Genomic DNA, 26,999 nt, shown 5'->3' on the forward strand with positions numbered 1-26,999 from the left:
AACTTATCTTTGTGGCAGGGTTGAATATAAATGGGGCTCTGCCATTCAGAAGCTTTTAAAATGTCATTTCTACTACTTGAAGTCTGAAAGAAGCAAGCTTTACAAATCCTTTTCAAATTTTGACATTGTCATTTTTTTATTATAAAAAGCCAATTCTTTGGATTCTGAAAACAATAGATAGTCTCCATATTTTTCAGGCTTCAAGTATCTTGACACGCTCTACTGTCTGTCCTTTCAGTTTGCAAATAATTACCAGTTCTTACTGTCTGAGCTCATCTCTATTTTAGTTAAAAGCAGTCAGGAATAATCAATACACATTTCTAATATTATTCTCTAACCCCATTTTCAAAGCCATAAACTCGATAAAACCTTAACTGAATACCAAAAGGGATACTTTTACCAAGTATTGGGTTGGCCAAAAAGTTTCTTCGGGTTTTTCTGTTACATCCTACTGAATGTTTGACCAATCCGATACTTTGCTACTGCACAGCATGGAGCTATTATGATTTATATATTTATATATTCATATTCTGACAGGAAACAGATCTCTGGACCAGAAAACAGACCATTTACAGAGCATTATGTGTTGGTTTCCCATGCACATTTTTCCACAGGGTGACGTGTACCTATGTATGCAGTAGTGTTGCACAGTAGAAAAGGAACCCCCAAATGATGTCAGTTCTTGTATAAAGCTTCTAACACAATTGCCCTTCTTCCCTTCTGGAAATAAAGACCTTATCTTTTGCTCTAGAAAGTAAGCAGAAATTCTCTAGGAGCGAGAAAAAAAAATGGTATCACTCAATTTATTATTCTGGAATGTGAGCACATGTCTACAGGGGTAAAGGAAGAGAGCAGGGTAGAGAAGGTATAGAAATGCTCTACATTGTGGTTTGTCTATTTCCTTTGCTCAGAAGGCCCAGACAACACATAAACGTTGAGTAATACAGGGAGAATCATCTTCCATTAGGTTCTCCATCTTTCCAATATCTCCTATCATCTTCCTCAGTGACCACTATTCTGACCTCTAAACCAAAGCCTTGAATTTCAGGTTTTATGTATGGCTACAATCAACTTCAATGTATCACTTTCTATTAGTTAAGGGAATTATAGCTGTTCTAACAAAGAAAGTGAGAAAAATCTGCTGTTCAACTAAACAGACATTTTTTGCTCATATAAATTCAAAATACATAGGAATGGGGTAGTCCTCAATTCCATGAAGTATCCAGGCATCCAATAAGATGATAGAGTCTGTCATCTTTGCCACAAGGATTCCAAGGTATTTCAAGGTATGGATATCAAAATATAGCACGGTGTTGGGGGAAAACAAAGAACTGTTTATGGGAGAATATTTGGTCTGGTCATTAACATACTACACAAGATATCCAGACACATACACTGAACAGAAGTAAGTCACATTACCATACCTAACCTCAAGAAAACTTGGAAAATGTTTGAGAATAAGAAGTGGGTTTGCTTAACATCCAGCCAGTCTATGAGGTATTTCTATCTCTGCTTCCACATTTACCTTATTCTAAGTGATTGTCAACATCATTTCTCAGCAAAAATATAAGACCAAACTTCCTAGTGTGTGATATCTCACACCCAAGAAATATTTGTTTTTAATTTCCAATTGAGTTAGTTTCATCAAATAATAAAGCTTTTGACAGATGAGGATACTGTTATTTTTCTACATAATTAACCATTCTAATGGATTGTTTTTCTAGTCTCTTAATATAATTTTTCTAGTTTCTTAATGTAATTATCCTCACATCAACCTCTGGTTTTCCCTGCAAGACCATGAAGCTAATTTTAAAGTATTTTAATGATTTTCTATAAGATTAGGACTACTTTGTATAGTATATATACTATATATATATATATATATATATATGTATATACTTTGTATAGTTCTATATCTTTATTTCTCTCAATGATACTTTAAGTTAACACTTGACTATAAAATGTGTTTAAATGTACAAAAAGTACATTTAAAACATCTAGGTACATATATAAATATATTTAAGAACATAGGAAATGGCCACAAATACAGATATCCCTAGCTTCTCAGCTACTGAAGATCTTATACTGAACACAGACTCAACATATTTTTTTCATTCCCAATACTGTAATTGGAAGAAATGGCATTATTCAGATGATTAACCCTTGGATTGTTTGAACAGATGAACTGAGGGAAAAAAAAGGCACTTGGTGACTGCCCAGGAAGCTTATCTAAGTTGGTGGCATAGGGACTTCCCTGGCGTCCAGTGGTTAAGACCGCGCTTCCACTGCAGGGGAACGGAGGTGGGGTGGGGGGGGGGAGGTGGTGCGAGTTTGATCCTTGGTCAAGGAAATAGGAACCCGCATGCAGCGTGGTGTGGCCCCCCCAAAAAATAAAAAATAAGCTGGTTGCATAGATATTCTGGGCGGGCTGGAAAGTAGAGAAAAGTGGTCTCGTTCCCTCCAGGGATGCTGTCCAGTCCAGCCTAGATGTGCAGTCTGGGCAGACACAGGTAACCTCATCAGTCATGCACCAGCTTCTCCACTCTGCTTTCTAAGTGTCCAAAACAATGTAGTGGGAAATAGGAAAAATAATTGTTAAAAACTACTAAATATTTTTTTCTGAATTACAAAATAGTACCTTAGTTCTTTGGTGGAAGTATACAAATGCTTACTTGAATTATTAAAAAGTAATACACATTACACCTAAATAGAATGTAGTATTCTGGGTAGGATCCTGAAACAAAGGACATTAGACAAAAACTAACAAATTCTGAATAAAAAGCGTACTTCAGTTAATAACAATGCATGATATTGGTTTATTATTTGTAACAAGTGTACCATACTAATATGTCAATAATAGGGGAAACTAAAGGTAGTATATGTGGAGACTTTGTTATCATCTCAATTTCAGTAAATTTAAAACTGTTCTAAAAAATAAAGTCTATTTTAAATAAATAAATAAATGGTATATATATATATATATATATATATATATATATATATATATATATATATATATACACCAACTATTATATAGAGTTGGCAAACACCTGCCCATGAATCTCATTCTTGGTCAAATGTAGCATAGCAAAAAATTTAATATATCATGATCATGACTGATAGTGACAAAACTTAGGATCATCATCAGCGTCATTGCTGTCATAGTCACAATAGAAGAAAGAAAGTAGAACTAATGGTTAGGTCACCCCTGAGAACTCCATTAAAGTGAAAATATTGTCAATACTGACTGGCTAGTGATTCTTTCTATAGATTCTTCCAGTCAAAGAATTTGAACATCACCCTGATACTTCAGCCTAAGAATTATTTGCTATTTCAAATAGAGTCCTGGGTGATAAAGACAAATCAAATCAAATTTCAGTATGAGGGAGAAAAAAAAGCAATACTCTAGTAAAAAAAAACAATTTCAGTATGAGGAAACCTCACAACTTTAAATTTTTCCCCCTTATCTTTAAGAATAACAGCTAGTTAGAGCAGCTAGTTAAAACTAAGAGCAAACATCTTAAGCATGTACATAAAAATACTGAAGGAGGATCAGCTCAGTGCTTTGTGACCACCTAGAGGGGTGGGTTAGGGAGGGTGGGAGGGAAGGAGATGCAAGAGGGAAGAGATATGGGGATATATGTATATGTATAGCTGATTCACTTTGTTATACAGCAGAAACTAACACACAATTGTAAAGTAATTATACTCTAATAAAGCTGTAAGTAAATAAATAAATAAATGAAAAAAAAATATTGGAGGAATCCCATTAGCACTACCTATTCCACTGCCTGCCTTGCTTCCTATGAATAAGCTGTTACGAATATATGTAGCAGATAGAGCAGGTGTGAGATGGCAGAGTAGGAATACAGTTACAAATATGGGTGTTCTCAACAGGAAGATGTTCTAGGAGAGAAAATTGCAAACTTTTACCATGGAATGCCTGGTTTCCTTGTTTAACTAGCCCTTTCTTAGTTCACCCCCAAGTCTTAGAAGTTTGCTTGTACTATATAACTGCTTAGGCGAAACACATCTATAAGATAATGCCCATCAAGGACTTTATTTTAAAATATATATTACAAGAAAATTATAGTGGGAGTAGTCATTTTAGGAACAATTCAGGTTTATACTTTACCCTCTGGCATCAAGCTCTGTACATGCTTCATCCACAGCCTGTTAACTGAGTTCACGAGAAGTTTCTGTGACTAGTTCCCATTCATGCAAAGGACTTCCAACCTCAAGCACTTAGGTCTCTTCCTGAAGGTGTTTTTGGTCTAGAGGGACAGACTGGATTTTCAAGGGGGAAATTTAACACCCTCTGTAGTCACCTTCAAAAATGAGAAAGCATAAATATTCCAGCAATACCAAGCATCAATTGCCCAGGACAATTAGCCAGATGGGTTAATGACTAACCTACCCATTAACTAAAACTTTTTGTTTTCTTCCTTTCCTGTCCATCTCTCTCTCATCAGTGCTTTTTTTCATAGCATTACTACCTAAATAAACTCATTGAACCATAATCCTTGCTGCAGGGTCTATTTTTTGTAAGATATGAACTTAGATATGTCTGTACTCCTTAAAGGGGATAAGAAGTTTTATACTTTTAAATATCATTGCAATGTATGTTCTAATTCTGAATATAACAGTTTATATAGAATTGACATAAGAATCATCTATCAGGAGAAATAAATCAATACAAAAACTATGGTGACGTTGACAAAGACCTAGGAATATTAATTCTAATTTCAAAGAGAGTATTTGGTCTGTCCTTAACATATACTAATTCTCCAAATCTATTCTCTTATTATTCTTTGTTTAAACAATTATTCAAGATATATGAAGACAGAAAGGAAGGTTTTAATAAGGATATTTCAAGTTTCCCCACCTTTGAACAGAGGGAAAAATCCACAAAAAATGTAAATTCAAATGTTATTGGTGTTCTTGTTATATACATATAGGAAAGCATATTTTATGGAAACAAATGATATATTTCTATTGATCATATCTTATTTGAAGGATTATGTGAAAATTAGAAAACTAAAGGTAAAGTTATATTAATAATCAATATTATATTCTTCTTTCTCTATTATCAATGATAATGTTTACCCCCTCTATAAAATACTTTTACAGTTACCACCCACATTTTGCAGTTTATATATAGATTTGATATTTGTAACATGAGAAAAATAATTATAGGTAAACTTACATTATTGAAGGAACAGTGGACAGTATGAGGTTAGGTTGGAAACAAAAGGAGTAGTAACTTTCAGTAAGGATTGGCATTTTCACAAAATATCTGGAAAATGATAAATTTCAGCATATTTATCTTCCTAAATGTAACAAATTTCACATTTCTTTGTCCAAAGGAAAAAATAAGAGCCCAAACACAAGGCATGGTGAAGCAGAGCTGGGGCACAGACTGAACTAACTGGTAGATGACTACAGAGTCATTCCTTATACCAATGACAATATAGAAAATGGTTTTGAAGTATTAGGTGGGGAAGGACTGATTTAGTATTATCTGTGTCAGGAAGATCTCATGAGGTATTCATGGGAAAAATTAGGACAAAGAAATGGTAACCTTTTATCACATAGAATTTTGTGGTAGTTCAATACAAATAATAAAATAAAGTGTCTGAACCTGTCTGCTTCTCATGTTCTGACTGATGTAATTGATAAACTGAGGAAGTCAATAACTCAGCTCCTTCACTGCTTGTGGATGGATGTTAGTTATCAGAAGCAGCAAGAGCTCACCTGAAAATGGAAATATGGAAAAAAACAACGTGTAACATATGGTTAAGACTGCTGACTCTGTTATTTTCTCTATTATTCCCCTTTCCCATTGCTGTCTTATACTTTGGAATATTATGAGTTCTGGGACATAAAGACTGAAGAGTAATACTGTAACTCAATTCCTCTTATTTTCAGTGATTCCTGGAAAAAAGGAACAAGTCTAAACAAACCTAGTCAACATGCTAAAAAGAAGATGTCCTTGTAGACACACAAACAGGTATATAGCATGAAGTAGAGAGTTCTTATTTATGACATGCTAGTTGGCAGACTAGATAGATTCTCTCTAGGTTGCTTATTGTATTAAACTTGGAACTGGGGATTTTGAGGAGCTGAAATTCTTGCCTTGATATAGGATAAAAGTACTCCATAGCCAAATGGCTTACCCTGTGAAGCAAATCAGCACATACATTATTCCAAACTTATGTCACATGTTAAGCCTGAAACCAGGAAGCATCCTAATGCTGTAGAGAAAGGAACTTTAAAGTGGAGCTACACAGGAGAGTCTCAGATTTCACCAAGTGAAATTTTCACCTGTTGACTATCTCATTATTAAATTTGGTACTGGTTTCCGTAATAAGATCTATGACTCATGTGAGTCTTATTTGACAATTCTCCATATGATCATATTCTAGTTTTAACAGTTTTTGTTCTACTCTATTAGAATAGGATACTTGGAACTTCATAATTCTTGGTCTAAATGGACATCTTTTAATTATTTGCTGATAGAAACATCTTGGGTGACGAAAAATTTATCTAGGTAAATTTTAAATACCATGATATTAAAATTAAATGACTAAGATAACATGTAAAGTAAAGCAGTGTTGGAGTAATGAGAGAATAGGACGTGATGGACAGGTCAAGAAAGAACTCTCTAAAATAGTTATTTGGCTGAAATTCTGAATAAGTTGAATAATTAAGCAATGCATCTTTCCAGCAATAGAATACTAGGCAGAGAGGAGAGAACTCATCAACTGAGGTGGAAAGGAGGTTTTTTTTGTGTGTGTTAGAGGCATAAAAAAATGCTAGTGTCTTAGATTGAGTTTCCTCAAAAACAAATGCTAAGATGAAGGCTTGAACTTAGTAAGTTAATTTTGGAAGTGATCCATTAGTCAAGAGTGGAGGTCAGGAAAAGTGAAACAGGAAAGTAGAGAAAGCTAATTCAAGGGTGTTATCAAGATGATCATGCTGTGAAAAAATATGGTTCAGTCATACTAGGGAGTCTCTTATAAACATGTAAAATGGATCTCAGAATTTTCCACAAAGAAATTCAGAAGAGGCAATTTAATCCATCAGCACCCATGTCTCATTGGTCAAGATTCAGTCCTACAGATTAACTCCTTCATATTTCTGGGTTTGCCAGTTCTCAGAGTGGCAAACACTTTCTACATGGAAGCAGAAGAGAAACCTGTAAGATTTACATGTAGCAAATATTAGGCATGTATTCTAGTTCTACTTGGGTACAGATGGTCATTGAAGCAATGGCATGAGTACAAAGGTGGGCTGGAGAAGGACTGGGATAGGATGTAAGAAGTGTTCTATACATTCCACCTTTTGTACTCATCAGCTTAAGTCCATGGTGTGTTAACTTTGCTACATTCCAGAGCCTTCCAGATATTGGCTGGCTTCATTATCTGTGAAATATTCCATGACCACAGTTGAGTGAAACAAACTTGTTAAAACTGGGTTCGAAGACCATACTTAATATTCACCTCTCTTCCACCACCCATTTTAGAGTTTTATCACATTTTTCCAGTACTTGAACATGTCTATATTTCTGGCAAAGTGGGGCGGTGCTGACCTTTTTAATAAAGGAGTTGGAGTGTTCAGTTGCTTTAAACTTGTTATCACTGGTCATGAAGCACCCATGAACACCCTCGGGGCTGCCTTGGAACCCAGACATACTTCTTCCTGCCACCATTGTACAGGAACCATCTCAGTATCTTGTTAAGATAGTTAAGGCTCTATTTTAATGGTAGAATTTTCTAACTTTCATCTTGAAATTGGGCAATAGATCTCAATTTGTACTATGCCAGCTGTGCTAGATATATGCTCAGCAGCTGTCAATATTTTATTATAGAAGTCAATTAATACTCTACTTAGCTCACCATCTACCTCAACATTAGGAATATAATGATCTATTAGTCATGACTATAGATCCTTATGAATAAAGGCACCTGGTTAAATATCTCATCTTGATGTTCTTATGACAGCTCCCTAGAGATGATCCCTGATGATAAATATTGACCTCTTAGCCTCTTCAATTTCAGAGTCCATCCACAGTGGTACTAGGAAGCTCAGTCCCACGGCAAATCTGCTAGTGTCAACCTTGGCCTAAAGAAGGAAGCAACAATGAGCTGTTCAGACATGTCAGTGTCTTCCTTAGCAGTTTAATTCTTACTGTTAGTGAAATAAATAGTCTGAGATTTCTCATGGAATATATTTCAGTAGTGGATGACTTGATCTCACATATTGGACTCCTTCTGCATTGCTCACCTACCTGAGTCTTCTGACACTGTTCTAAATACTTTATTTCATTCATCATATAGCATCATTCTTTCCAAGATTTAAAAAGCAATTCTAAACAGTCTCCAGTTGTCTCTGTCAGAACGTTTAAACACTGAGCCACAACAGAGTACTCTCATGTGAACAGTAAGCCATGTATTTTGTAGTCCTCTTCCAAACCCAATTTCCCAATACACCAACCAACATGTACTTCCCAATATTTTCTAGTACTTATTCATCAGATATTTTAGTTATTTGTGTGTATTTGTCTTTCTCCTCCTGGATAAAATACTGTATTAATTTGCCTTTGCTTTGTTTCACCTGTCCCTACATACAGATGAGGATACAGTGACAGAAAATTAACTCAAACACTGACTAATCCAGCATCATCTTGCAAGGCACCCAAACCAGATGAGGCCTCCACTGGAGCTCTAAGTGAGGAAAAGATTTAGCATGGAGGAGGGGGCTGCTTCTTCCAAAGAAGATATTTAAGATAAATGTAGAAATTCAGAATCATCAGGCTTCCTCACCTAATTGCCCCACTCTGGGTCTCTAGGTCTTTCTTTTCTTCAAAGTTGGTCCCTTCTTTGGCATAGGGAGACTCATGGAGGATGTTCACTCTATCCTTTGTAATTCAAAGGATTACAGTTTAAATCCTATAATTTAAATCCTGGGGCTGATTTTCATCAATGTCTTCTGTTCTAACAGAGGATTGATAGGTGGCTGATTTAAACCTGTCATTTTTTGTCCCCTGGGCTTCTAAAATATATGTTGATGAAGGTTGGCTAATTGTATAGCCCTTAATATTATTATTGCTCACATATTGATAAAGTGTGCTGTATTGTACAAATCAATGCATCATGTTCTATCTGTAGCAAATTCCAATCAACCTCTTACAAAAATACTTAGTAATTATAATGCTACAGTTAGCACCTAATTAGAGAATCATAGAATATCACTTGCCTAAACAAAAAGGGCTGCTACTTTTACTAATTGTTTTAGTGTTACCCTAAAAAAAGAGTCCTGATAAAAGGGTTAGCATGCAGGTGGAGTAGGAGTGAGAGGCAAGGAAAAGTGTCACAGTGATTCAGTGAAGGAGGGAAAGCCAATCCAAGGATGAATGAGTAATTTTGTTCTTCATAATGGGGCAACTGAGGCATAATCCATCTAGGATCCTCTGAGGAGTAGTATAAAATATAGTTTAGGGTTGTCCAATAAGGGCTAGAAGAAAGGAATACTTAATTATAAACATCAGTCCCCACGGGTCACAGGTTATGGCATAAGTCTAGGATGTTTATAATATCCCTTTATTATTTATGTAATAAACTTCTTCATCTCTAAAAACTTTACTTGCTTTGAAATGTGTTCTGTATGAAATAACTATAGCTACTTCTGCTTTCTTTTGATTGATATTAGCATAGTATATTTTTCTCCTTCCAGTTACTTTAAGACTGTATGTGATTTTAAAGTGGGTTTCTTGTAGGCAACATATAGTTCAGTCTTATTTTCTTATCCATTCTGAAAAATCTGTCTTAACTGGTATATTTAGACCATTGATGTTCAAAATAACTAGACACTGTTGGATTAATATTTACCATATTTGTTACTGTTTCTATTTGTTGCCCTTGCTCTTTGTTCCTTTCTTTGTCTTCCACTATTTTTCAGCCTTTGTAGTTTTAATTGAGCATTTTATATGATTTTTTCTTCTCCCCTTTATTAGCGTATCAGTTATACTCTATTTTATAATGGTTGACCTAGAGTTTGCAATACACATTTACAGCTAATCCAAGTCTACTTTTGAACACTATACCACTTCATAGTAGTTTAAGTACCTTATATCAAAATAATTCTAGTTTTCCTTCTGTCCCTTGTATCACTGCTGTCATTCATTTCTCTCATATACAATAGGTATATAAACACATGTAAAGTACATACACACATACACATAATTGAATACACTGATGCCATTATTTCGTGCTGTTAACTACTTAGATCCATAACGAAAAAAGTTTTGTTATCTTCACTTATTCCTCCTTCACTGGAAATGATGTACTAAGTAAAAGAAACTGCTGTAAATAGCCCTTTAGTAATGTAGTAGTAAGGTGGAAGAAGGGAAACATTCTATAGTTCTATAATTGGGATTCAGTCTTTTAAAGAGATTATGCCTCTGAACAGTGAACTTCACAGATGTTTCTCAGTATTTTTTTTTCCTTCCTTAGGTGAGACAAGTGGGCTGAAGTTGACTATTACCCTTTCCCCAGGTCAGTTAGTCTCTAATAAAACCCCTTTATGTTAAGCTCTGGTTCTGGTTTACCTATGCCAGCACTTATTCCCACAGCTGGTTTTAGTCATGAGTCTGCTCTGTATTTATCCCAGTCTCTCAAATCTTGGGGACACTGGTATGTCTTTAATTTTCTTCTCTTATGGATTCAAGAAGGGTTGCTGATTATTTTTTCAATCCGTTCAGCATTATACTTGTTCTTATGGGGGATTGGTGACGTCCAAGCTTGTTACATGTGGATCCAGAAATCAGAATTCCAAATAGATTTTAGATTTTTTGAAGTTTTTGGGAAGGCATTTTTGGGGTGATGTCAACAAGAAAGTGACACAATTTATATTCTTAAAATATGACTCTGGGTGAAGAATAAAAAGTGGCAGTAAGGAGACCAACAGAAGGCTGCATAAGTCATCCAAGCAAGAGTGGACGACTAGTGGCACCAGTGGAGATAGTGAAGAGCCACTTAATGTGATGTGAACTTTGGAAGTAGGGCCAATATGTGGTGTGGAGAGAAAGTAAGTTCATAACAGTGACCCTGAGGTGGTTTTCTTTTTTTCTCCCTCAATTAACCAAATGGATGTTGGACTGATTTACTAGTATGTAGAAGACTGGCAGGCATATGGGAATGTTGAATTTGAATTTTCTTTTTAGGCCTGTGAAGAATGCTTATTTCACTGACATTCAAGTGCAAATGTAAGGTGAAAAGTTGTATACAAAAATAAAGTTTCAGGAGAAATTGGAATTCGCTACATGAATTCAAGAAGAGTTAATAAACAGATCTTACTTGAAGTTATGGGAATTTGGTATCACTAGAAAGTAATAAGTACAGGGAGTAAAGAAAATATCTGAGAATATATTCTTGAAGAATCTTAGTGTTTATGGGTTGGAAGAAATACTAATAAAAGAATGATAGAAGGAGTCAGTGTAGTTGATGAAAAAGCAGAAGGCTTCCCTATCTCAGAAACCAAGAAAGTGCTTAATGAGGCGGCACCAATCAACTTTTTCGAATATTGTTGAAAGGCGTAAAATTTACTGTAGGAATTTTTTAAATGACAAGATTGACAAGAGTGATTTCTGTGGTTTGACCCTGATGAATGTTTAATTGCAAAGGTCAAGAGAGAATGAGAGAAGCATCAATAGAGATGGTGAATATATATGTGTGTATGTCTATCCCTTAGAGACAGGGACATACATATTGCTTACAATTCTCATTTAGTAAGTAAAGACAAGCATTCACATTATTTTAAATTTTATTAGTATAAGCATCAAGTTAAGTAGTGATAGAAACGATCCAATAAAGAATTTAAATATGTTATGGCAGGAGGGATAGGTGACAACTACCAAGACATGGATTAGGCATGATGATATGAGATCCAGTGAACAAACAGGGGGAGTGACTTTAGATGGAAGAAAGAGCAATGCATCCGTTGTAACAGAAGGCAAAGAATGGATGTGTCTACAGATTCGGGTAAATTGGCAAGATCGGGAATTCACTTCTAATTGTTTCTGTATTCTCAGTAAGATAACATGACCTTTGAATGAGCGGTGAAGTGAAGAAATTTGACAAGTTCTGATTGGTTAAGCGAATTAGTCAGGAAATGTAATAATCTTGGCAAACAATCCTGAGGGTACACCTGATGTTTGTGTTCACAAATTCAAAGTGAGACAAGTCCTTATGATTGTGGGTACTGCATGTGTATGGTTCCATTCAAATGCAGCAACATAGTTACCAGTTTATGGAGAAATGTATTTATCCATGTTTGGGGTTTGCTCAGGTGAAGGACAGAAGATTGAGATTATCTGAGAGATAGTAATTATATTAATATACCACAAAATCTAAGCTGGGTAATAAGGGGAGGATGAAGAGTGGAAAAAGGTGATAGAGTTAATGCAACAAAGTTCAAGACGAGGTCAAAATTTGTTCTATTTTTCATAAGTGTGTGAATTAAAAGAAATAAGCTAGAAATACAGAAATTGTAATTCATAGCAGAAAATCATTAATCTAAACTTCTGGAGGACTGCAATAACTGGCAACGATAAACACTGAAGTGTGAGAACACTAGAGTTTGGAGTGTGGAAGAAGAAATATTTTATGACTGATGATAGAACAAGGAATTGGAAAGCTAGAGAGTTGATATGGCAGGTATGTGAAAGAGACTTGATGTATTGCATTTCCTATCTTCTTTGTGGCTATATGTGCTCATAGAAAACAATGAAAGTATCCCTGTTAATATGAACAAGAAGAAATACTGCTTTCTGTAATCTTTGATGCTAGATTCTAAGAGTGGGTATACATTCAGTCTTAAAGATGTGGAGTCTCTTTCTCCAGTGTTTACTCTGTGACAGTTATGTGATTTATTTTTTGACCAGTGGAACTCTAGCAAATATGATAAACTCAGAAACTTGGAAAGTGTCTGAGCGTTGAAGTTTACCCTATCTTATGGTGTTTTTAACTTTTCAACTACCATGTAAAGAATCCCTGGCTATCCCTCCAGATAACAAGGGACACCTGGCTCAGCCCCCTCCAATTTGCCAAGGGTCTGTCAAGTATCAGTCGTGTAACTAGTTCATCACAAATCATCGAGCTATTAGCTAACCCTGCCAGCTGCATAAGCTGCCAGCAGAGAACAGCAAGCCTGGCCCAGTCAAGAAGACTTCTCCGTCAACCCACAGAATTAGCTAAACATATGATTACTGTTTTAAGCCACTGATATTTTGGATGGAGTTTGTTATATAGCAATATATAATTAATAGAAATACTGCACTTATAAGTGGCGTTGATCTGGAGAATGAGAAGTGGCTATGGCTGGAAAAAAAAACAGTGAAGAAACTATTAAGTGAGACTGGAAAAATGCTGAATCATCTGTTCATGGAGGCTACAAAGAAAAAACAATAAGGAAATTATGGCAAGCTGGAAAAGGACGACCCATCTTATTTTATAGTAAAAGAGCTGACAAAACGATCACCCACTCTAATTGGAAGGTTGAAGCTCATGTGTAACATACACATCTACCATATCCTTACGTATCCTTGCAAGTAACTTGTCTCTCTAGCCCAATAGAAACACATCCAAGACTGCCTTTTAATATGACTTTTAGATCTCAAGATTTTGTACTTCCACCCTAAGGGCAGAATTTTATGAGACATTTTAGGTCTCTGGGATAAGATTGAGCATGTCTTCACGTAAGAGAAATAGGAATAAGTTACAGCCAGAGGAAGGCTGTGATTGATTACCAAATGCCCACAAATTCCTTCCTTTCTATTGACATGGTCAGTATGAACAGGTGGGGCATATTGCTCCATCCCTTGCACCTAGAATAACCATATGACTTTCTTTGCCAAATTTATTGTACTTTACTACTAAATGTGATACAAACAAAGTCTTAACAAGGACTTGTACATTGGGGATGTCTTCTCTCACAGCTTTTGTAACCATTCAATCACTTTTGAAGAAACCCAAGCTAGTCTGCTGGGTTATAAGTCAGGTGCTTCTATCACACAATTTGACAGCCTACAAAAGCCATACGTGTGAATGAGGGCACCCAGGCACAAGCCACACCACGAGTTGACAACAGCTGCATGGGCAAGTCCAGCAGCTTTCAGCTCAGATCTGACAGAACGAGCCAGCAGATTCAACTATGAGCTGATTAAGTGGCTAATGTTTAAACTACTAAATTTTGGGATGTTTCTATAAGCAGCAAGAGAACTAAAATACTTTTCATCTCTAGGAAGCTCTCTGCTGCCAGTGAGTTTTAAAACCACCACTGTTTTTAACCCAACCATAATCTCAGAAGACTCTTCTGACAGACTTTTTAATTTGCCACATCATACATTAAAAAAACATAAGACATAATTATATAAATGTGAAGGTAAGTTTATGAGAAATAAGTTTTCTTTGTATTATAAGACTTTTTGGAAATTATTTTAAGTATAGGCTTCTATGATCTGATTATTCTCATAATTACAGTTTTAACTGTAGGTGTTCTTACTACATTCTCAATCTATCTCCTTAGTAAAGATAATTCTTATCCAAGAAAAGCAATACATTTAAGGATTTGTAGTATCATTATGTGTCACAATTAAAAGGGCTAAAAACCATTTGAAATGATTTAAATGATTATATTTATGACTAATTTTATCAATAGGCATAAGAAAAACATGTTCATTCATTTGTTGCAAAATATCTACTTAACAGAACAAATGATATGGGAAAAAGTACAGATGTGCTGCTCCATCATCCAAAGGAATAAAAAAATCTTACAGATTCACTAGAACTTACTGACTTAAACACCTAACATTTAGACTTTGAATGGTCAGGGATAATTTATTTCTTCTCCATTTTCAGCACTGTTCACAGGATGTTATCAATTTTCTGTCACTTTCCCTGGAGGAACTAACATTATTTTGATTTTATATTGAAAATAAAACACTGAAAAATAAAAATAAATTTTGACTTTTTTCTCTCTAGAAGAATTTAAACATTAGCAACACAACCTTAACAGAAAAATTCCCTGTAGAAGGCTGAAGCTTAAAGTTTGTCCAGAATCTGTAAACTCTAGAGATGTAGGAAAAAATAAGAATACAAAATATGCCTTTGTTAAACCATGCATGCAATGCATATTGTTCTCTCCTGATTTTAACTAACTGCATTATAAATAAGATCTATAAGTTGTTAAAAGAGACTCTTGCACTACCCTGTCAACTCTACTAAAACTATTCAACCAATTTTAGTTACTTATATCTTTAATAAATTAGACCCCATGCTTTATAAACCTGGCTCAAAATGAAAACTAGGGAAGAAAAAAACATCTTTCATATTTTTACCTCCAACCTCTATATACGTATTCATCCTGCACGCTATTCTGAGCAATGGAGACAAATTTGACTTTCATAATTGGCCAAGTAAAAAGAGTGAGGAAGCTAACAGTGGAAGATGATGTGATTTAGTATTGATCAGAGTGTTCATATTGAATAGGAAAAAGGCAAGGCATTAATATTAGCTAACTGAAATAGAAGTTGAATTAGTAAATAGAAAAAGCCGGGGTAACCCAGACCTTCCCAAAGAAAGGGGACTAAATAAGAAACCTAGCATAATTTCAGAATGATTTATATTCTTTTACTCACAGGAATCAGCGACAGTCAAAAGCACCTTATTATTCCTGCTAATTGGAGATCACTGCCTTGGTCAAAGTTGTAAATGCACATATTCCCATTCCAATTTCCCCAGTGATAGGAACTTCAAATTATAGTGTTAGTATTGAATGCATGTGAAATGCAACATTAATTCGGATGAGAAACTCAAATGAGTTAGTTATCACCACCTTGGAAGAAGGTGAGTGGAGTGTCTTTGTAGTCCTTTGCCACACAGATCAAGAAGGAAGCCTGGAAGGGATGGATATGACTAGATACATAGCAAGTGACTCAAGTCTGAATATACAAGGGCTATGTTTTCTGAGTACAGCCAATTTTTCTCATCTCCAGCAAACTTTAATCAGAATCAGTATTAAGTAAAGGTCATATAGTCTATATCTTACATTTATCATTGAAATTGACTTCCAAATTTCTTGTGGATGGCCTCCAGAAACTAGGACTCTAAACAGAGGCACTCACACTTCAAATCATTTCTCTAAGGATCCACTGAAGCAGAAAGTCAATTCCTGGGTTTGTTCTCTACCTCTGCCATTATACCAAAGTTATGAGCCCTGCTGCTAATCAAATTTGAGAAGAAGGCTAGGAATCCAGTTTCCAAACTCCAAGGCAATTTGAAATTGATGTGAGCTTTAATTCACATACATTTAAGGCCAAAGATTTCAGCTTACAAATTTTAGATCATTTGCTCCTCTCTCTCTCTCCCTCTCTCTCTCTCTCTCTCTCTCTCTCTCTCTCTCTCTATATATATATATATATGGCAATAGACACTAATATGTACTGACCTTCCCTTTTATATGGGAATCCTATTCTCAGTTCCTGCTTAAGTATCCAACCAGGATTTTCCAGATCCCTGGGGCTTCTCTGAATGTGCCACTTAAGCTGGAGTAGCTTTCTGGGACTAGGCAAGTAAAAATAGCTGAAACAGGAATAATTACTTGAAGAAAACACCAGGAGTATGTTTTCGTTAATCGTCTATTCCTCTTGTAAACAAGAAATCTCTGTGTGATTCTTCCACTTACTGGACATTGTAATTTAATCTTCCCTATGACCATTCTGATTCCTTGGTCTCAGAACTCTTCAATAGTCTCTTTGCAAATTGTGACACAAATGCATTCACAGGAGTGCAAAATACTGAGGTCAGACGCCATTTTTTTATTTTTATTTTTTTTGCAGTACGCGGGCCTCTCACTGTCGCGGCCTCTCCCATTGCGGAGCACAGGCTCCGGACGCGCAGGCTCAGCGGCCATGGCTCACGGGCCCAGCCTTTCCGCAGCATGTGGGCTCTTCCCGGACCGGGGCACGAACCCGTGTCCCCTGCATCGGCAGGCGGACTCTCAACCACTGCGCCACCAGGGAACCCCCAGACGCCATTTTTAAAGGCACTGTAGAAGGCATATATGTGATAATATAGAAAATAGAACAGAACACATACTTAAGTGTCTTAAATAACTAAAAAAGACAAGCCTTAATAAATCCTAAGGAAACAAAAATAATTTCTTTAGAAAACTATCAATTTTAATATGAAACACTATAAAATATGAGAATATCCAGCCTTAGTTAAAAAGAAAATCTCATACCACAGAAGGGTACAATTGTAGGTGGTTTAAATAATCTGTTTTGCAAAAATTTCAGTAATAATGACAATTTCATGATAATCAATCAACAGGATGGTTCAACATAAAGGCCAATAATATGATCTATCCACTAACAATAAGAAAAATACTGTATGCTGTTTTTAACAGATATAAAAACATTTTGATAAAATATAACAATTTATAATGTAAAACTCTTATTCTTTTAAAGGGTATTAAATTAGTAAATATGTTTCATTAGTAAACATGTTTCATTAGTAAAACATATTAGTTAAGGTAAAACTTTAGGGACCATCCATTAAACCCAATAATTCATCCTATCAACATTTTCCTGGAGGTAAAAGCTAATAAAAAAAGGCACAATAAAGGTATTCAGAATAAATAGGGAAAACCAGAATATTTTAAAAATATGATTACCATCATAGTAAATAAAATATATTTAAGAGAGGAACAAGATAAATTTTCTAACATGTAACGATATAGTCAACTTAGAAAAATTAGTGGCATATTCTCACTAATGATGTAACAATGGAAAATGCCATTCATGACAAAAGTAAACCCTATAAAATGCAAAACTTTAAAAAGATCAAGAGTCTTAAGCCAAATAAAAACAAAGTCTATTGCAGTACATAAAGTAGAGAACAAATGTATGGATACCAAGAGGGAAGGAGGGGTGGGAGGAATTGGGAGATTGGGATTGACACATATACCCTAGGGATACTATGTGTAAAATAGATAACTAATGAGAACATACTGTATAGCACAGGGAACTCTACTTAATGCACTGTGGTGACCTGAATGGGAAGTCCAGAAGGGAGGGGATATATGTATATGTATGCCTGATTCATTTTGCTGTACAGTAGAAACTAACACAACACTGTAAAGCAACTGTACTCCAATAAAAATTAATTTAAAAAATAAAATAAAATTAATTCAGAGTTTGATCTATTGATATTTTGTTTATCTAAGCAGTGGATATGTAACATGTACTCAAATATTAATTGAGGTAATGCATACATGAACTCGAAATACCCAAAGTAATATCAGAACTCTCATTACTAAAGATGCCTAGATAAACACAGTTCTTCATGGATTAACCATAAAATATTGGTGATTGAAGTACTTTAATAACAAACCCTGCATAGCAACTAGGTAACTTTATTGTTTGGAAAGAAACAAGTGGTCAGCAATAAAATCTTTAAGAGAAAGAAAACTGGCCTCTTAAATTTATGATGTCAATCAGAAAAATGACCATTGCAATTCTAATAGGTCTGTGCAAGCTTTGATAATTTGACATATTCTAAAGTTCTGAAGATAGGAGGGCAATAAACATCTCAGAAACTATTTTCCATCTCAGTATGGAAAGTTATACTACAAACAACTTCCTCCTCAAAGATAAAGAATAAAGCCAAGATAAAGTTGAAAATATTGAAGGTGAATAACAACTGAGGTTATTCAATGTAATGTAAATTGGAAGTATCACTCTACCACATATAAAAATACATCCTTGGGCTTCCGTGGTGGCGCAGTGGTTGAGAATCCGCCTGCCGATACAGGGGGCACAGGTTCGTGCCCCGGTCCGGGAGGATCCCACATGCCGCGGAGCGGCTGGGCCCATAAGCTATGGCCGCTGAGCCTGCGCGTCCGGAGCCTGTGCTCCGCAGCGGGAGAGGCCACGACAGAGAGAGGCCACGACAGGGAGAGGCCCGCACACCGCAAAACAAACAAACAAACAAACAAAAACAACCTTTGACATCATTCATTGTCATAAATAATATTGAATTATTTCAGGAATGTGACTAACTCCTGATTTGAAGAAATCTACTTTGTTCCCCCTCATTTTTACAGAGGTGAACCCAGAGAAATGATGGTCAATAAGATTTACTTAGTTAAGGCTTGGAAAAGACAATGCACTGTATTAAATATAAGCATAGCCAAGATATCAAGGACAAGTCTATGACCTAAATTTTTCCTTATTTAAAAAGGATACCCACAAGCAGTTATGTTCTCTCTACTGGAAGGTTTAACAAAACTGCCATCTAGAAGGTCATCCAAACCCTGATATACTATTCTGTGGCTGAGGGGTTAAGGGTGGATGTCTTTTTTTTTTTTTTCACTTGCTGTCAATGGCTTTGTAAGTTTTCCCTTCACTCAGTGATTCCAATTCCTCTACTATGTGTGATGGAGTGATATTTATTCTGTTGAAAATAAGGCAGCAATCCTCAAGGAAGATCCCAACAAAAAAACAGTAAGGTTTAGTTTAGCAACCCAAGAACACTAAACTATAAAAAAGCTAAACACTCCTTTTAAATATGATTCTAATGAGGTAAAGATAAAGAAATATAAAATATTTGAAGAGCAGAAATAAAACCATCTAAGGAAAAAAAACTAAGTAGATTTTTAAATAACATACAGACTACTTGTGAAAAAATGAATGGGTGTTGTAAGTATAATATTGGATAGAGCTGAAAAGTTTATTCATGGACCAGGATTTACAGATCTCAGTCTTATCAAAAAAGAAATACAAACCAATAACAAAGTTTACTCTGACTCTATGTAAGATGAAGTAGTATGCAACAGAATACCATCTTTGCTGAGATTAGAGTATGATTTTTTAAAACATTTAAAAATATAAAGGGATTTCAAGAAGCAACTGGGGCTAGAGAGGCTAAAATTACACAGAAGTTACTGAAAAGGAAGTGAAGACTGAACCCTCTAGGAGGAACATAAAAAATATAAATTTGGGTAAATGTTAATATAAAGAATAGTATAGTTCATTTAATAAGTATTCTGAGTAAACTGAATTCAAGACAAGAAGCAGGAATTTATGGCCAAAACCAAGAGAAAGACATTAAAAAGCATAAATGATCCAGAGGAAAACATAGGCAGAACACTCTGACATAAGTCGCAGCAATATTTCTTTCGCTCTGTCTCCCAAAGTAATGGAGATAAAAACAAAAATAAACAAATGGAACCTAATTAAACTCAAAAGCTTTTGCACAGCAAAGGAAACCATAAGCAAAATGCAAAGACAACCCACATATTGGGAGAAAATATTTGCTAACGATGTGACTGACAAGGGGTTAGTCTCCAAAATTTACAAACGGCTCATGCAGCTTAATATCATCAAAACAAACAACCCAATCAAAAAATGGGCAGAAGACCTAAATCGACATTTCTCCAAAGACATACAGATGGCCAAGAGGCACATGAAAAGATGTTCAACATTGCTAAATATTAGAGAAATGCAAATCAAAACTACAATGAGATATCATCTCACACCAGTCAAAATGACTATCATATCATCAAAATAAATCCACAAACTATAAATGCTGTAGAGGGTGTGGAGAGAAGGGGAACCTCCTACACTGTTGGTGAGAATGTAAATTGATACAGCCATTATGGAGAATGATATGGAGGTTCCTCAAAAAACTAAAAATAGAACTACCATATGATCCTGCAATCCCACTCCTGGGCATATATCTGGAGAAAATCAGTCCGAAAGGACGCGTGCTCCCCAATGTTCATTGCAGCACTGTTTACAATAGCCAAGACATGGAAGCAACCTAAATGGCCATCGACAAAGGAATGGATAAAGAAGATGTAGTACATTTATACAATGGAATATTACTCAACCATTAAAAAGAATGAAACAATGCCATTTGCAGCAATATCAATGGACCTAGAGATTGGCATACTGAGTGAAGTCAGTCAGACAGAGAAAGAAATATCATGATATCGCTTATATGTGGAATCTAAAAAGAAATGATACAAATAAATTTATATACAAAACAGAAACAGACTCACAGACTTAGAGAAGGAGCTTAGGGTTATCAAGGGGGAAAGTGGAAGAGAGGGATAGTTAGGGAGTTTGGGATTGACATGTGCACACTGCTATATTTAAACCAACAAGGACCTGCTGTAGAGCACAGGGAACTCTGCTCAATATTAAGGAACAACCTGGATGGGAAAAGAAACAACCTGGATGGGAAAAGAATTTGAAAAACAATAGATACATGTATATGTATAACTGAATCACTTTGCTGTACACCTGAAACTACTGCAACATTGTTACTCAACTATACTCCAATATAAAATAAAAAGTTAAAAAAATGATCCAACTATTGGAATAAGTGCACATGTATACACACAATTTCAAAAATTACAATTGATACATTAAATAAAATAAAGCAGTGGTTCTCAACAGTGGGTGAATTTTTCCCCTTGGGACTATTTAGCAATTTCTGGAGAGTTTCAATTGTCCTAATTGGGGAGGAGGTTTCTATGTCATCCATTGAGTGGAGGTTACAAATTTTGCTAAATATGTTATAGTGCACAAGAGAACTCTCCCACAGCAAAGAATCACTCATCCCCAAATACTATTATTCCTGAAACTGAGAAACCCTGAAATAAAGGAAACAGGAATAAGAGGAAAGAGTAAGATTTTCATGATACAATAAGATGAGGTACATGGAAATGCTAAAATTGAAAATAAATTACTTAAAATTAAGAATTTGAGAGGTGAGTTATGTCTTGGATTCAACAGAAGAATTAGTGAACTGGAAAAGAGGTCAACAAAATATCCAAATGAGGCAAAGAGACATCTAAGTTTTGACATAAATTTAGGATCACATTGTCAATTTTCATTTTAAAAAACCTGTAGAAATTTGGGGATTACTTTAACCTATACAGCAATTTTGGAATAATTAAAATTTAACATCAAATCATCTAACCCATAAACATTGTATGGCACTCCATTTCATAAAGTTCTCTTTAAATTTTTCTGAGCAGTATTTTCTATTTTTCATGGAAGAGTCTTACATCTATTATTGTCTATTCCTAAAATGTGTTTTTTTATGCTATTATAAGAGGATATTTTTTAAGTTACATTTTCCAATTGTTTGCTGTTAATGTATAGAAATGAAATTGATTTTATGTTGATCTTTTATTTTGCAGACATTGTAAATTTACTTATTAAATTTACTAGTTTTTTTTTTTTTGTAGACTTCTTAAAGTTCTACGATGAAATCATGTTACCTATGAGTAGAGATAGTTTTATTTCTCCCACTCTAGCCTTTAAGGCTTTTCTATTAGTCTTGCTTATATGTGCTGGCAAGTACTTCTTTGGAAATGATTGTCTTTACAAAGGAATAACAATCTTACAGAGGTAAAATATATCAATGAAGCCACATAGGACTGGAAATATCACACAGAAAGGTTTTTAATGAAGGCTAATATCTTGTTTATAGGTTTAAGATTATATAATGTTTGGCTTTGTTATTTTAGAAATTTGTCTTTCCTCTAGATTGTTGAATTTATCAGCCTAATTTTTTTATAATATTTTAAATAAATGCTTTAATATTTATAGAAACTGATTTTTCATTTTTTACTTCTAAAATTGATAGCTTATATTTCATGTTTCTTGACTAAAATTGTATGCACCTGGAAAAAAATCTTCCCCTCACGAGACTCAGAATATAAAGAACATTTTTAGTTCTTGAATATATTAAAAATAAATGCCTGAAATTTGTCCCCTGAAAACAATGTCTTGTCGTCCTATGATAGGTTTCTATTCAATATTTTTATTCTTGCCAATGGGTCACATTTTGATATACTCTGTATGCCTAGTAACATTTGCTTGTGTAATGGATGTTATGTATAATACACTGAAGATTGTCTGATTGTTATCTTCCTTTAAATAATGTTTTTATTCTAGCAGGCAGTTAACTTTGAATTAACTCAAATGTCAAACTGATTCCTGAAGGTGGCAACAGCAGAAACATCTCAGTTTCTTTATCTTCCCAGCCGTTGTTATTAGCTGGGACCTTAGATTCTCCTTCGAAGATACATATTGTGGGGTCCTATCAGCAATTTGGAGAGGATTTATGAACAGATTTTGGAGCTCTCCCTGTATGAATCCCCCTTTCATGGGATCTCATTTTTAATTTTCTCATTCCTCCTTTTGCCTCAAAAGTTACCATTTGACTCCTGAAGCAAGTAAGACTGACTTTGATCCTACATACCTCATTCTGTGTGGTATCTTGTGACTAAAAGCTATATGTGCAAATTGTACCCAGTGTGGTCATTTTGTTTCAATATTAACTTCTAGTTTATGACATTTTATTACTTAAAATATCTTAGGGACTTCCCTGGTGATACAGTGGTTAAGAATCTGCCTGCCAATGCAGGGGACATGGGTTTGAGCCCTGGCCCAGGAAGATCCCACATGCTGTGGAGCAACTAAGCCCGTGATCTACAACTACTGAGCCTGCACTCTAGAGTCTGCGAGCTGCAACTACTGAGCCCATGTGCCTAGAGCCCGTGCTCTGCAACAAGAGAAGCCACCACAATGAGAAGCCCATGCACCACAACAAGGAGTAACCCCTGCTCGCCGCAACTAGAGAAAGCCTGCGCACAGCAACAGAGACCCAACACAGCCAAAAATTAATTAAAATCTTAATATTTTATCCAGGTTTTATTAATGTTTATTGCAGAAAATTAGTCAAATAAAAGTTGCTCTCTCATTACAAGATGCAAAATATCATTAAGTTTGACTTTTATACTTTTGTTTTATAAACATCTGAGAGATATAAGCTTTAAAATTTTACATCGCCTAGGATATGTGTATGTGTTTGAATAGCACTTCAGTCAAGAAAATATATAGAGATACTAAGAACACAAGATTATTTTTCTTTTAAAAGGAATAGTTATATGACTCACTTTTGAGGGAAAAAAGTAGGAAACAGAGCATCCCTGTGTTATTAAAGATTTTTTTTTCTAAACTCACAAAATATGAGTTCAAATACGATTTCTTCATTTTCTGATATATCACCTGAAGCAAGTCACTGAACTTCTGACTCCAATTTTCATCTCTATAAATGAGGATAATAAATATCTGTCATATTTGACTCATAAGCCATTATGAAGGTCAAGTGACATAAGTAAAATAAATGAACTATGTGCATGTAACAATATATTAAAATAAACCTATTGCAATTTTGGTTTTGGAAGAGCTTCCAAATCAGTATGTGTCAACTCCAAATTTCCAAATTCACCATGATGCCACCACACTTGACCTGGAAGAAGGTGAATGAAAGCGAGTCTTCTTTATTTATTTTTTTTCACTTTTTGTGTGTGAGTGTGTGTGTGTGTGTGCGTGTGTGTGTGTGTTAGTTTCTGCTGTATAACAAAGTGAATCAGCTATACATATACATATATCCCCATATCTCTTCCCTCTTGTGTCTCCCTCTCTCCCACCCTCCCTATCCCAGCCCTCTAGATGGTCACAATTCTATTACTCTTAACCACAGAAAATGTATGAAAGGGTCCGCATGGATAGCAGATGCAAAATTTTGTACTACAAGTGGACCATGTATGTCCTGCACTCTCTATTAATGGTGGCTCTTGATGGAAGGTTTTATCTTCATCTCAAAAAATTGAATCAGACTTGAAGGAGACAAAGTGGAGAGTTATTTGCACATCTTAAAAACTGGGCAGGGGGGAGGGAGTGGGCTTCCAGGGCTGGCGCAGTGATTAAGAATCACTTAACCACTTAAGTGGTGCCCAGGTGGGCTTCCCAGGTGGCGCAGTGGTTAAGAATCCGCCTGCCAATGTGGGGGACACAGGTTCGAGTCCTGGTCTGGGAAGATCCCACATGCCTGGGAGCATCTAAGCCCGTGCACTACAACTGAGCCTGTGCTCTAGAGCCCAAGAGCCACAACTACTAAAGCCCTCGAGCCTAGAGCCCGTGCTCCACAACAAGAGAAGCCACTGCAATGAGAAGCCCGCACAACCCAACGAAGACCCAATGCAGCCAAAAGTAAATAAATAAAATAAAATAAAATAAAATAAACTGGGAGGGGGGCACAAAAAAAAGTTCCAGCTCATTTTTAAGGCTAAATCCAAACACTATGGATAGAAAAATTCTGCCTGTGGCAGAATGTAAATTAACAGTTCTGCTCAGAAAGTAACTTAACTCCCAAGAAATGGTCCAAAGCTCTTTTTTCCCCCCAAGTACCATGCCTAGGTTTTGTGACAGTTTTGTGAGACAGAGTCTCCATGAGGTTGATTTAGCTATAGTTACTTTGGCCTCCATAACTTCATCAGCAATAGTTCAGAGCGTGTTCCACTTAAACTTCTACTCCTCAAACTTCCTGGCTTCTACAGCAAGATTCAAGAAGAAACCACGTATCTGAGTGTTCCCAGTGAAATACTTCCTTGGCCTCCACCTCTAACATTGCAGAAGTTAGGGACACCTGTGTTCCTGACTGTTTTTAAGGGTACTGCCCATAATCTAAATACCTGTCCATCCCTGTCGGACTTGAAAATATCAAAATCACTTTCTGTATGCCTGTCCCTTGAGTGTATATCCATCTTAGGAAACAGCAACTTCATTCCTCCAGGTGCACAGGCCACAAAACTTAAAATCATCCTTGACTCCTTTCTTGTACTCATACATGATATTTAATTTTCCAGAATATCCTGTCAGGTCCTCAGTTAGAACATGTCAACTTCTCCCTACTTCTCCATATCATCTTGATCTAACACATCATCTTTATGTAGAATTTTGCCATAGCCACTTAACTGGTTTCACAGTTCTGTCCCTGATCCCCTCCGGCCTTTCATCAAAAGAGTAACAGGAAGGAAACTTTAAAAATGTAATTTAGTTGAGACCTCTTGAGTAATCTTTAATTTTCTCAGAGTGAAAATAGCTGGCAGCATCCTTGCACAGCAGTACTCACATTGGGCTATACAGTAAGCTCACTGGAAGGTTTAAACATTTTCAAATGCAAAGCTCCCTCCTTAAATATATATATATCTGTGGCATGTGGCCAGTCACTCTTTTTTCCTATGCATCCTATATGCAATCTGACTCTGGTTACCTGTCTATATCATTTCACTCAAGCTGACAGTGCTCCAAACACACTGGCTTCCTCACCAGGTTTGGAACTTGTAGGCCCAATTTAGACTCGTATTTTACACTCTGTTCCTCCCTCCCTCTTTTTTTTTTTTTTTTTTTTTTTTTTTTTTTTTTTACCTGCAGTATCTCTAGACTCTAGAATAGATTTTTTTCCTGTCTTCTTAGCTCCCTACTCTGCCATTCTCCAACTAAGGCAGTCAAAAGTTGGAGCCAGAGAAGGCGTGTTTGGGTGGGGAGGTCCTGACAAGTTAAAGATGAACAATAACACCCATTTGCAGCAGTCTGTTTGAACAGACTTTTCTGGGGTTTAGAGGAAAAATTCAAAACCTGAAGTTCATAATTCTGATATTACCCTAAGATGGACATAATAATTACTAAACTGTTTCTTGTAATGAAGTAGCTGAAGAAAGTTTTATTATCTTTAAGTGATGATAAATCTCACAGGGCCTACTATAGATTTAATCCAGTGGGTCAGAATTAGGGTGCAGAATTAGTTAGAATAGCTGTTTTCTGATCCAAACTTCAAGCCCCACTTTAGAAATAGAATATTTAATAGTTAACATTATTGATGAAGTTATATTTGAACCTTAGGTTAAAAAGAAAGAAGCAGACATGATTTCTTATTTAACCTATTATAAATATTTTCTCAAAGCTAGTTGTCTTTCTTTACACTGTGCAAAAGTATTTATATTCTCATAACATCTACCCATATATAACCTAAGGTAGAGAAATTATATAATTATGATGTAACTTATCAGACATT

Source organism: Grampus griseus, assembly GCF_964374135.1.
Source record: "Grampus griseus genome assembly, chromosome: 5".
NCBI classification, from domain to species: Eukaryota; Metazoa; Chordata; class Mammalia; order Artiodactyla; family Delphinidae; genus Grampus; species Grampus griseus.